The following is a 12,005-nucleotide window of genomic DNA, read 5'->3' as shown; positions in this document are numbered from 1 at the left end:
TAAAACGACCAATAAGAAACTAAAGGGGACAATGGGTGTGTCCGGTGAAAAATATCCCAACAAACTCCAAACCTGCAAACCAAAGACCAAAATATAAAGAAAAAGGGACTACTCATTCACCAAATCCATCATAATAAAAGAACTGAAGCTCAGAAACTAGGGACCAACAATCTGAGGTCCATAAACAGGGAGGAAAAGGAATATGTGAACACAAATGTTATAGAAAAGGGAGAAAAAGTGAAACAGTCTTGGTAGGAATATAATGATCCAATCCCCCTCACAATAACCCTCCAATTATAAACATTTGAAAAAAGATTGAGATATGAAAAGAACAAAGACAAGAGATGCTGTTGACAAAAAGTCGGATAGCTGGGCAGCATCACGCTGAGTCAAAGAAATATCCCTCAACTGCTCCAAAATTCATAAAAAACAGTGTAAGTTCAGTTCCTCGTTCATCCAATTGGGTGCCATAGAATCAAGTTGATGCATCCAAAATGCTTCTCTTTGTGCTCTCCTTCACTACAAGATTATTTAGTGTTCAAAACTTCCAGGACTTGAAATTTCATCTGTGCGACTGAGTGACCGAATTTATGTTGCCAGTTCATATGCACGACTTATGTTCATTCCAGCGATCCTTTGCTTTCGTTGCTGATTCACTGACATATGCAGCAAGGGCATCTAACACAGTATACAACATTCTCAGATGTACAAGTGGCAACGTCCTTCAGTGCAATTCTCTTTTCTGTTTAGTGGTGAAATACCGTCAGACTGTTGCAATTCCCCCAATTTAAACAAGGGTAAGTCCCTTTCCTTTTGCTAGAGGCACCTGTGGATGCAAAACCGCTAGTGTTGATAAGCATGTCATGTAAATGTATACTCCTATTGTATGCATACACGGGAGGGTTAGGAAAAAGGGACATGGTTTTTTAATCATTGCTGAGTATCCCCCAATGTTTTACAATACTTCTCCTAATGTTTTGGCTCTGGAGTGAACATTTTGACAAAAAAACAGTGGCAGAGATGCTTTCTGAGGTTTGTCCTGTAATAATGACTTTCTTGTTTTGATAGACACTGGGCCTCATTACGAGTCCGGTGGTAACCTGCCAGTTTTTCCGGCTCGGTTACCGCCGGACTCGTATTACCATTCCGCCTCCGTGATTCCCGGAATTACCAGGGCATTACAACCCTGGTGACCCGGGAATTCCGGAGGCGGAATTCGGTAAATCCCCATTCCCATTGAGTCCGATAGGACTCAATGGGAATGGGGACCATGGAAACACCGGCACCATCTCGTGATGGTCCCGGCAATTCCTCGTGCACCTGCAGGTGGGCGGTGTTAAACCCGCCAGGTCAGACCTGGCGGGAATGACACCTCCGACTGCAGGACTCGAGATCACCCGGTATGGAAACAACGGTGGCGGCTGGTTTAACGCCACAGTTATTTCCATACCGGGTGACCCGTAATGAGGCCCACTCTCTCTATTGCAGTTGAGAGGTCCTGTTCAGGATATCCTCTTTCCTTGAATTTGGTACACAGTTTTTCAAATTCCTGTCTACAATGATCAGGGTCACCTACAATGTGTTTAATTCTCAGCACTTGACCATTTGGTAAATTCTTAATTGTGTTAGAAAGATGGAAACTAAACCAATGGAATAGGTTGTTCCTGTCAGTTTCTTTTACATATAGGGTGATAGAGATTATGTTGTTCTGTACCAAAACATCTACTCCTTGACCACGTTCCCAACCTCGAATGTGGTGTTTAAATCAAAAGATTGTAAACCCATTTTGAATGAGTCCTCATCCCTGCAGGGGAATTCTTTGCTATTCAAAATGTTTCAAAACCCTAATTTTGAGAAGTGATGTTAGTCCATAGGCCTATACTGGTTCAAACAAGAAAAGTCCAACTTTCCAGCCAATAGAAAGATCCACAATCTATCATTATAATATCCAGCCCTAATCCAAATGTGTGTTCTTCGTCCCCCTTCAGGAGTAATCACAGTACTGTGCACTTCTTCACCATCATGCTTCTTCTCTGGTTCCAGTCTTCACTCTCAGGGGTTTGTTGACATTTCTTCCATCAGACTTTTACTCCCACAACTCTAAAGAGGTTTCTGGAATCCGTTTCTTCTTTCACCCATCTTTGATTTCTCCTGGTGTTTTGCTCACCAGTTTTCACTGTTTCTGCTATCAAGATGCTGCTTGCGTCCCTTTCACCAGGCTACACTTCAATGGTCTCTGGATTCCCTTGGCATCGTTTTCATCTCGTATAACTCTCACAAGTCTTAGGAGGTTCTATGTGGTTTCATAAACTACACTTGGCTCATCGACCTTTAGGTCGACTCCTGTTGCCTGCATATTCCCTTTTCCCTCCCACTCCATACCCTACACACATACACCCACACGCACACGCACACACAATCCCTCATATGAGCAACAGGAGTTGAAATAGAAGTTAACAGGGTAAGCGTTGTTGACCAAACCACAGATTATCTTGTTGACCATTTATTAACATTTGCAATATTTCTCTAACTTGACATGTCAATAAAGCACCTTTTATTTGTGGGTATTGACTCCCCCTCAACACTGCACCAATGTTTCCCTCCAGGATTCCACCCTCTCACTCTCCCACAACACACTCAAAACTCCCTCTTTAACACTCTCCTACTCCTTCTCCCCCCCACCAGGGCTCCCACTCTCAATCACCACTCCACCAAACGCCCCCTTCTCAATGCCCCCTTCACTGAAGGATTACCTGGTCTCAAAACACCACTCCCACAAGATTTACCCCCTTGAACACTGCACTCTCCTCCAAGGACTATCCCCTTATGAACACTCCCACCTCCTCACAATACTATCTATCCTTAGAACACATCACCTCCCCCAAGGAATATACTCCCTTTCAACAGTCTCGATCGTGATGACTGTTCCCTCTCTTAACACTCCCCCTACACACTCTCTCCTCCCCCAAGGAATACCCCCTTTAGGCACTTCCACCAAAGGCTACCCTCTACTAAGAAACAAATGCCTCAAAACTCAACCAACCAAGGGCTCCTTTCTACCCCACAAGGACAACTACCACACACTTAGCCAACACCAAGTACTATTTTCCTCAAGCATCAACAAGCCCCTCAAACAGCGTACCAACCCTCCATTCCATCATAGTAGATGACCACTATTCATAAGTCTTCACAATATGCTTCAGATTGTCCCTGTTATTTATGTCCCAAATGTATTCCCCCTCCTCTCACTTGAGCACAGTTACGCCAGCTCCCTCAGCATAGTCATCATTTGAACACCTCATTGCTGCTCACAAAAGTATGTAAAGGGAACTCTTTGGAGCAGCCCCTCATTTCTGCAAACCCAATGGCAACTGACATTAGAGGAATGTGTTTAAGCCAAAGTGAAAGCATCCTCTGCCGAAAAAGGCAGCCCAATCCTTACAGGTCAGAATGCCAGCTGTCCAAATGAGTATATATGGCTCATGATTAGCAGCCATTTTACTGTTATGGTGAGTGTTTTGACAAATGAAATGAACAGCACGCCCTGTGTGCTTCATGTGCTTGGAAGGATTGTATGCATGAGTCAGTAAATAATAATGTCTTTATTTCGGATTAAATAAAACATCCATAAAAGATGCATCATTCAAAACATTAGACAAAAACGTTTTACAAACATTAAAAGCACAGGGCAACAATTAATTTGCCTCGGGAGGATAACTTGGAGGGGGGGGGACGGGGGGACGCGCTTGCCTTGGAAGCAAGACGATGCCGAGCAACACAGGTTCGACCCCGGGTCTGCACTTAGAAACCTCTTGGTATTAAGCACGTTATAAATAAACAATTATAATTATAATTTGCAAAACCACATACATGATACATTTTAACACTCTAAAACAATTGTCTAATATCAATAATAGCCTTAGCAGGCATAGAACATATAAAACCAACTCATCGAGTAGTCGTCACTTCTTCCTCTAATTGCAAGCCCTTCTGTTTGCCTCCTTTCTCATGTTCGCCAGGCGTTTCTCATAAATAGGAATACATTCCAAGCAATAGCTGGGGAGGCTGCATCCAGCAAGTAATTAAGTGCTGGCTTGTGCCTCTACCTACAAACAGGGGTATCAGGTCATTTTTTTTTCGCTCTCAATAGGCTGGACAAACAAATAAGAAGTGTGCTAGATCTTCAGGCCCAGCTTGACGGTCTTCCCTCCCCTCCACCTTGTGCCTTCTTCCCCTTTGCTCTCTTCCAGGTTTGTTCCTCTACCATCTCCTAATATTCCACCTACACCTTCAAAAATGTACTCCTCCACCTTATGCATCCCATCCACACTCTCCTAATTAGTTGCCACCTGCTCTTTACTCTACCCCTCTTTTACGTCAGCCTCTTTGTTTCAGATTCTTATCCCCTCCCCCAGCTCCTCCTCCTCTCTGGTTTCCTTCTGCCACATACACTGTTCTACAGCTCTCTCCAAATGTTCCTGCTCTGCTGATAGGTTTTGGGTCTGATACAGCGGCCTGCCCTTTCTCTGATGACTGCCCCTGCTCAAGTGCATTCAGTTGCATGCATGCTCGTCTTTTAATTTGTGATTAGTTACTGCTTGGTTGCTTACAGTTTTCCATGACTTTGGAGCCCCTGCCCTTCCCCTACACAGAACTGTGGACCAAGCCTTTTCATAGGCTGGCTACCATCTTTGTTTTTAGATCATGCTTGCACAAGAAGAGGGTGCAAAATCTGAGGTGAGTGCTCCACCTTTCTTCCTTCCTTCATCTGCTCATGGGTACAATCTAACTCTGGAGTGTGGTTGCTCATGCATGTGAATCCGGTCTCTCTTACACTCTATCAGCACTTCTTAGTGCCACACAATTCCTGGAGCAATGTATCTAATCCAATAGGAGAAGGCTACACGCTCCTGCACCTTGTTTATGGTACTACTAGACTCTGCCTGAATTGAGAAATACTGGCAAAGGGATGAGGCATTCCAAGGATGTACGTGGACGTTGATGAGTCCTCAAAGGGACACAGTGAAATGTTGTATTTTATGAGACAAGGTCAGTAAGCTGACCTAGTCAAGAGGGGATGGGACCCCACTCATCTTGGTGTGGGAGGGCTATCAGTTTAGAAACAAGAGGCAGTTCGACCACAGAGGAGGAAGGTGGGAGTTGGGAGGGCCCCATTCCTTGTCTCTTCTTGTAATGCCAGTTTGCTTGCATAGAGTGCCACTGTCAATCACTCAATACCTTGCTGACATAATGCTGGCCAGTCTTTCTCTCTTTCTTCCAGACAACTACAAATTCCAACATTCCCAGCAAGAAAAAGAATAACCATCAGCTGAGCGAAACTACCCTTAGGCACCGGGAACCTATGCACCTTGGCCAGCAATGTTTTGAAGAGAGACCACTGTGAGATCCTGTGAATCGGAAATGTATTGAAGTGAGGCTGCTGCGCAAACCAGAGAAGCAGTTAACAGAGGACTGAGCATACACATACCGCTCCAAAAACATTACGCTTACCGCCAGAGCAGTGAAATGGCTCCCCAGTCAAACAAGCAGACTGACAGGCCTATGAGGGTCTCACACGAACTGGGACTTAAACACCATGACTCACCAGTGTCGGTCACCATTGAAAAACCCCAGCAGCCCCACATAAGAAATAGGGGCAGAGCTTAGACAACCTTTTATGTTTTCTGATGTTGATAGCACCTCCTGGACGGGAGGAACAGGGAATGATTGGCCCAGGGAACCGGTGGGGAAGGATAGCCTTTGGGAAGAAGGGGGACAGTATAAAGGGAGACCTGGGAGACAGGAAGATGTGGGTTGTTCAGGTAAGGTCAGAGGAGGCAGAGGCGGATCAAAAGACCAGACGGAGGATGGGCGCTGCAAAGTAGCGTGGAGGAGGATTATACAGGTGGTGTGCAAGGTGAGGTATTGGTTATTGTCAGAAAGTGGTACTGGAAGTGAATGTACATGTGTTGTGCTGGCCATTGATATACACATAATACTCAGAGTTGTCTGGGTTAGAGCAGATGAAAGTACCTTCTAACTGTGGAGGAGCGGTGGCGGGTTTGATTACGGATAGCCTTTTACATTTGAATTCTAGCAACACAGTGATTATTTTCTTCAGAAAGCTATGGTCTCTTAACTACCTTCCAGCAAGGGACAGCCTCCCCCACTTCTTCCTCCAGACAAAAAAAAGGTAAAGAACATTCTAATAAATCTAAGGGTTGTGCTTAATTTTGAGGCTACCATGTCAGCTCATGTTCAGGCATATATAAAAGCATATTATTGCCAGTTTTATTGACTAAGACACATATTACATTACAAGATCAGATATGGGCTGGATTGTGTGGGCTTAAATGAATTCCTACTTGGAATATTGCAATGCCCTTTATATGAGCATTGACAAGAGCTACTTGGCTTGCTATGAATAGCCTAGCAGGCTGCAAAAAGGATGGTTGGCGACCTTCTGAAAATAGAGCCAGTCTCCATCTTTAGAAAGTCACTGAATTGGGCCCTTACCCAAGCAAGTATTTGGGTGTATATTGCATAAATGTATTTAAGGAATTAAATCAACAGTAGTGGGCAGTTGTTAAGTTTTGCAAGTGCTGGAATTGTTCATTCAGAATGATCAACCTTTCTAGGTGGTAAGGTCAGCATGAGTTTGCCTTACTGACATTTTTCACCACCCTTTGCTTTGCAGAGCTCAGAGATTAGAGGGGGTTGAGTGTCTGAAAGAGCGAAGGTGACCAAGAGTTTGTAGAGGAGCAAGAGAGCTGAACATCCTGAGTGGGCTGAAAGGCGAAGGAGAGCTGAGGAGCCTAAGAAAACATAGACACCAAGAGATAATACACACAAGGGGGCCACAGAAGCTACAGATCCAGAAGGGCCTTGAGGGTCTGAGAGGGAGCTGGATGTATGATCTTTGCCCGTGAGTCTAAACCAGACAGAAGCTGAGAATATATGTAACTGGCAAGTCATGCTGGGGGCTGTACTGAAACTGAGGTGGAGCAAACAGGGCTCTCTATCCTTAAAGAAAGACACTAGAAAGCTGAGAGGTCACTGAGAGCTGACAGAGCAGAGTGAGAAGGGATTTATATCTTTAGAGCAGTGATATTCAAACCGTGGGGCTGGCCACCCTACGGGGGGCCTGAAGGATGTCCTGGGGGGCATGAGGTACTTCAAAAAGGGAGTACAGTGATTGCTTTTAATAGACAATATAAGCAGTTATGGCACTTGGGGGACCTAGCAGCAATACCTTATCTGGGGTGATGGAGGTGGCTCTGCAACAACATTTTTACTCAAGGGGGGTTCAGCATAAAAAGGTGGGAATACCACTGCCTTAGAGGGAGAGACAAGAGAAGGGTTAATGAGAGGTGAGAGGGCATATTGAATGAGGCACCATATCTCTGGGGAGTGAGCCTGGCACTTTATCCCTAGGGAGTGACGTGGGCACGATATCCTCAGAAGGGAGATGGACACTATGGGCCTCATCAGGGATTGGGCGGTAGATGCAGCCAAACGCTATTAGCGTTACTGCAACTCGGTCTGGCGCCATTTGCACTGGATCCTGAGTTGCGAGGGGATAAGTCCCCATTCCCATTAAGTCCATTGAACCCAATGGGGATAGGTGGTGCAATTACCGCCGGCACAAATACCACCAGCGGTAATAGCATTGACAATGCCCATTCCGCCAACGCATTCACCTTCAGCTCAGAGTTGGATTTGAATGCGTCGAGGTAGGGCCATAATCGGGATTGGGCAGAGTAGTAAATGCATTAGTAATAGCGTTACCGCTGCATTTTGATCCGCCCACCTGCTGTTGAGGCCCATCTCTGGAAGGTAGCTGGGCACCATATCATTGGATGTCAGCTAAATACTGCATTCCTGGGCAGTGATCTGGACACAATGGTCCTCATTATAAGTTTGGTGGTAACTCTGCAGTAAATCTGCTGAGCTGCTACCAAAGTCATTAACCGTGACTTCCTCTTGCTGCCGTGGATTTGCCAGAGGATTATAACTGGTGGTAGGGCAGTGTTAATCCTCATTTTTGGAGTTCATAGGACTCAATGTGGATTTTGGTGGAATAACCATGAGAGGTAATTGCGCTGCAGTAATTCCACTGATATTTAGCCTTAAACAGTGGCAGATTTACATCCACATTGTGCTGTAGGAAAATCCTCCACTTCAAGTTCAAACTTGCAGTTCGGTGGAGAGGTAAACACAGCAATAATTCTGTTACCTCCTGAAAAAGTGGCGGTAACAGAATTACCAATAGTTTTTAACCACACTGTTGAACTTGCAACAAGACCCTATATAGCTTAATGTTTACTAGGAATTAGATGCCAGGAGTATAAAATAAGGGTGCTTGGTGTTACAACCCTGATAATGTGTTTGAGGTATTAAGAAGTAAGCTTTGAGCTACAGCCTGACACTGTGTATAAGGAGTGTCCAAAAGAATGCTGGGTGCCATAACCTAGAGACAGTGTTCAACGTAACCCCAAAATTGTGCTTGGAGTTAAGAAGCATGTTGGGTGGTATATAACTGACACTGTTAGGAAGGGTACTAGTATCCGTTTCGTTTCGGACCGAGAGCTTACCTGGGACGTCCTTTGTGAAGGCTTGGCGGAAGACGCTTGACGGAACTTCTGTTTGGACCTTCCGTCAGGCAGGTAAGGGCGTGGCTCTCCAGAAGCCACCCTGCCTGGAAGGTAGCAACCCAGGTTAGGTGACCCTCCGGAGCAGACAGCCAAGGTACAGGAAAAAATAACCTTCCCGGAGAGGGGTGGAAACAAAAAAACCCTGCAGAAGAGTTCTTACTGTGGCAGATAACCAAGTCCAAATTGGGACTGAAGAGGAATCATGGAAACGGATGCCAGATACTTGAGAATCCAGAGGAATAAGGGAGGAACAGCACAAGAGAACCAAGGTCCAGGAAGGAGTAACAGGAGAATTCAGGAGGCACCAAGACACAGGGAAGGAACAGGGGGGCAGCAAACCTAATGGCAAAACAGGGAAAAAAGAAAGGCGCAGGAGGGGACTGGGAGAGGGGGAACTAGACTAAGAACTCACAATGCGCTGAGCGCACTGAACGCTTTCCTGTAGTACAAAGCAGCGCCATGTTGGGGAAAGAAATGGCACTGGTTAGCCATGGCATCAGTTTCCATGACGATCACAGCGACCATGGCCGGTAGCACATGACAGCATGCCCCCTCCGAAACCCTGCACCACCTGGCTTGCATGGATGCAACAGATGGAAGCGTTGGAGAAAGAGCAGAGCATGAACAAAGGACACAGGCTCCCAAGATTGCTCACTAAGACAATACCCCTTCCATTCCACAAGATATTGAAGGCGTCACCTGCAGTATTGGGAATCGCAGATCCTGGATACTTCAAACTCCAACTGATGGTGTTCTGTGTATTGGTGGAGGAACTCGAGTCCTGGAATTGGACAGAATGTAGGGTTTCAACAAGGACACGTGGAATGTCGGATGCATCTTTTTCCATGAATGGGGTAAAGCTAAGCGAGAAGCGACTGGATTGATTATCTTGACAACTTTAAATGGTCCATAATATCGTGGGGACAGTTTGGTGGGACAAAGATGGTGAGGAAGATATCTTGAAGAAAGACACACTAAATCCCCAATACCAGAAGTAGGACTGTCCTTCCTTTTTTTGTCATCATATTGTTTGACTGAAGCTCTGGCTTGTTCCAACTGTTTCTTGGCTTGCTTATGTACAGAATTAAGATCGGTTACCCGACGATCCACAGTAGGACCATCACAGCAGACTTGAGAAATGGATGGAAACACTGATGGATGAAATCCGTAGCAGCAGTAGAAAAGACTGACTTTCAGAGAGGAGTTAGTGGAGTTTCTCTATGTAAACTCAGCTATGGATACCAGAGATACCCAATTGTCGCTCACCTGAATAGAGAAACACAGAAGAAATTGTTCTAGGGTTTGGTTTCCCCTCTCCGTAATGCCATTACTCTGGGGATGTTAACGAGAAGACAGGGATTTCTTTATGCCCAATAGACAGCAAAGGTGTGTCCGGAATTTAGAGACATATTGGGTTCCTTGATCTGAAATGATGGAAGGTGGTAACCCATGCAACTGGAAAACATCAGTGAGAAAAATAGTTGCCATTTCTGCAGCGGAAGGCAGCTTGGCCAAAGGTGTACAATGAGACATCAATTTTACATTTCCACCAAGTGTCGCCCTAGTCAATCTTGCCCTCCAACCACACTTAACTCGGCCCTTGTGCATTTCTATCCCTACATAGCACTGGTTGCTTGCCTGTCTAGGGTGAGAGGATAGTAGAGAGAAAACATGCCCTATCACTAACCTTGTGCACACAATATTAGATGACTGGTAAGGTTTTGCTAAAAGGCACATGTCATGAAGATCAGGGCATGTGTCATCTGCCATACAAATGAAAACAATGGGCCTCAATACGAGTATGGAGGTAGCCATGCCGCTTTTAGCATATTGGGTACCGGGTCCGGTTTCCTGGAATGGGGAATTACCAGGCCATTCTGACCTTGCAGGGCCCAGTAATTCCCTTTCCCGGGACCCGGACCTGGTACATTCCCATTCGAGCCCCCATAGGGCTCAATGGGAATGGGGAGGATGCTAACAACGGGCCCGTTAATGACAGGCCCGTTGTTAGCATCCTGGTCTGCTAGTGGTTCCTGTTAAGGACACCTGGTTTTACCAGACGTCCCTAGCGGGACCCGTGAGCAGACCTCGTAATGAGGCGGTAGAGGGTTAACGGCGCCGGCAGCTCTACCAGCACCATTAACCCTCTACTGCCTGGTTCGTAATGAGGCCCAATATCTTTTATTCAAAATCTTTGTTTGGCAGATGTTTTTAAAACAAATAAACTAAAAGTACTGTCAGTTTGTGTGTTGTTATTTCTAGGAACACGAAGCTTAGAGTATCTACTGTCTTAAACTTACAAACAGTTTGTATATCTTTTGGAAAGAACAACCCCACATAATATACAGTAAGAGCTCCTGATTTTTAGCTCCAGCTGTATTATGTTTATGAGAAATTCTGTCTGTGTCCATTGTGTAATTCTCGGAAGGATCAGTGTCAACCTTTCACCACTTCAATGGTCAGTTTCTTGTAAGAAAGGTCAGATCAAGCCTACTGGTTTCAGTGGACTAAAGTAAATGACCCACTTTCTTCAGGGCTATCTACTACACTTATATATGCTGTTTATAATTAGTTTTCAGCAACACATGCATTGTTCTTAAGGTACCCCACCTGCGGAGGAGAGAGAATGGGGGAGGGGTGTTATGAGAGATACGTGACTCAATTTGGTATCACCTACAGTGTCTAATCACTTTTCATAACACTTCAGCATGCAAAAAGGAGTGGGTGGGAATAGCTTACCCTAATCTTTTGAGTCCTCATTTCTTCAATGCATGCAAAAAAACGGATCAGGTATGATTCTCATCTTCCAGGATGCCTCAAGTATGGCATTCCATTGTTTCTAGAATGTTTCACAAATTACTGGTGAGAAACTAGGAAGGTTACGGCAAGGTTGCACAAAATTATTCCTTGTATTATTTTGATCCAGTGCTTATTGATTTTTGGAGCCACGCTCAAAGGACCACGGTTCTTCAAGGTTATACATATATTAATATATTGCTAGGTACGTATATAACAGGGGATTACAGAGCCAGGAAATCCGAGCGCTGAGAGGCACAGAGCTGCATCAACCAGCGAGAGATAAACCGATGCAGTTGGAAATAGGAACATCGTTCAGCGCTGTGTGCAATAAACTAGAGCACACCGAACGCTTTCCTGTAACACAAAGCGGCACCATGTTGGAGGAAGAAATGGAGCCGATTAGCCGTACCGTCAGTCTCCATGACGATCACAGCCGGTAGCGCAAGACAGCTAGGTTCTGTATCATGCTGGACAGGAGAATTCAGGTGTACTATATAGTTTGTCCTTTTCTACACTTTATGCTCAGAAACTCTGAGAAAGAGTAACATTTTT

General features: G+C 45.2%; 1 long non-coding RNA gene across 1 annotated transcript in view; it reads right to left on the bottom strand.

Moving 5' to 3' along the window:
* Positions 1-11,761, bottom strand: part of LOC138467427 (uncharacterized) — a 78,365-nt gene extending 66,604 nt beyond the window's left edge. Inside the window, exon 1 of the long non-coding RNA XR_011268100.1 lies at positions 11,394-11,761. This is a non-coding gene — a long non-coding RNA (uncharacterized lncRNA). The remainder of the gene's footprint in view (positions 1-11,393) is intronic.
* Positions 11,762-12,005: the final 244 nt, after the last annotated feature.

Source organism: Ambystoma mexicanum, chromosome 4q, assembly GCF_040938575.1.
Source record: "Ambystoma mexicanum isolate Mex_15411 chromosome 4q, UKY_AmexF1_1, whole genome shotgun sequence".
Taxonomy (NCBI): Eukaryota; Metazoa; Chordata; class Amphibia; order Caudata; family Ambystomatidae; genus Ambystoma; species Ambystoma mexicanum.
Note: the sequence above shows the minus strand (reverse complement) of the source record. Positions and strands in the feature narration are given on the sequence as shown.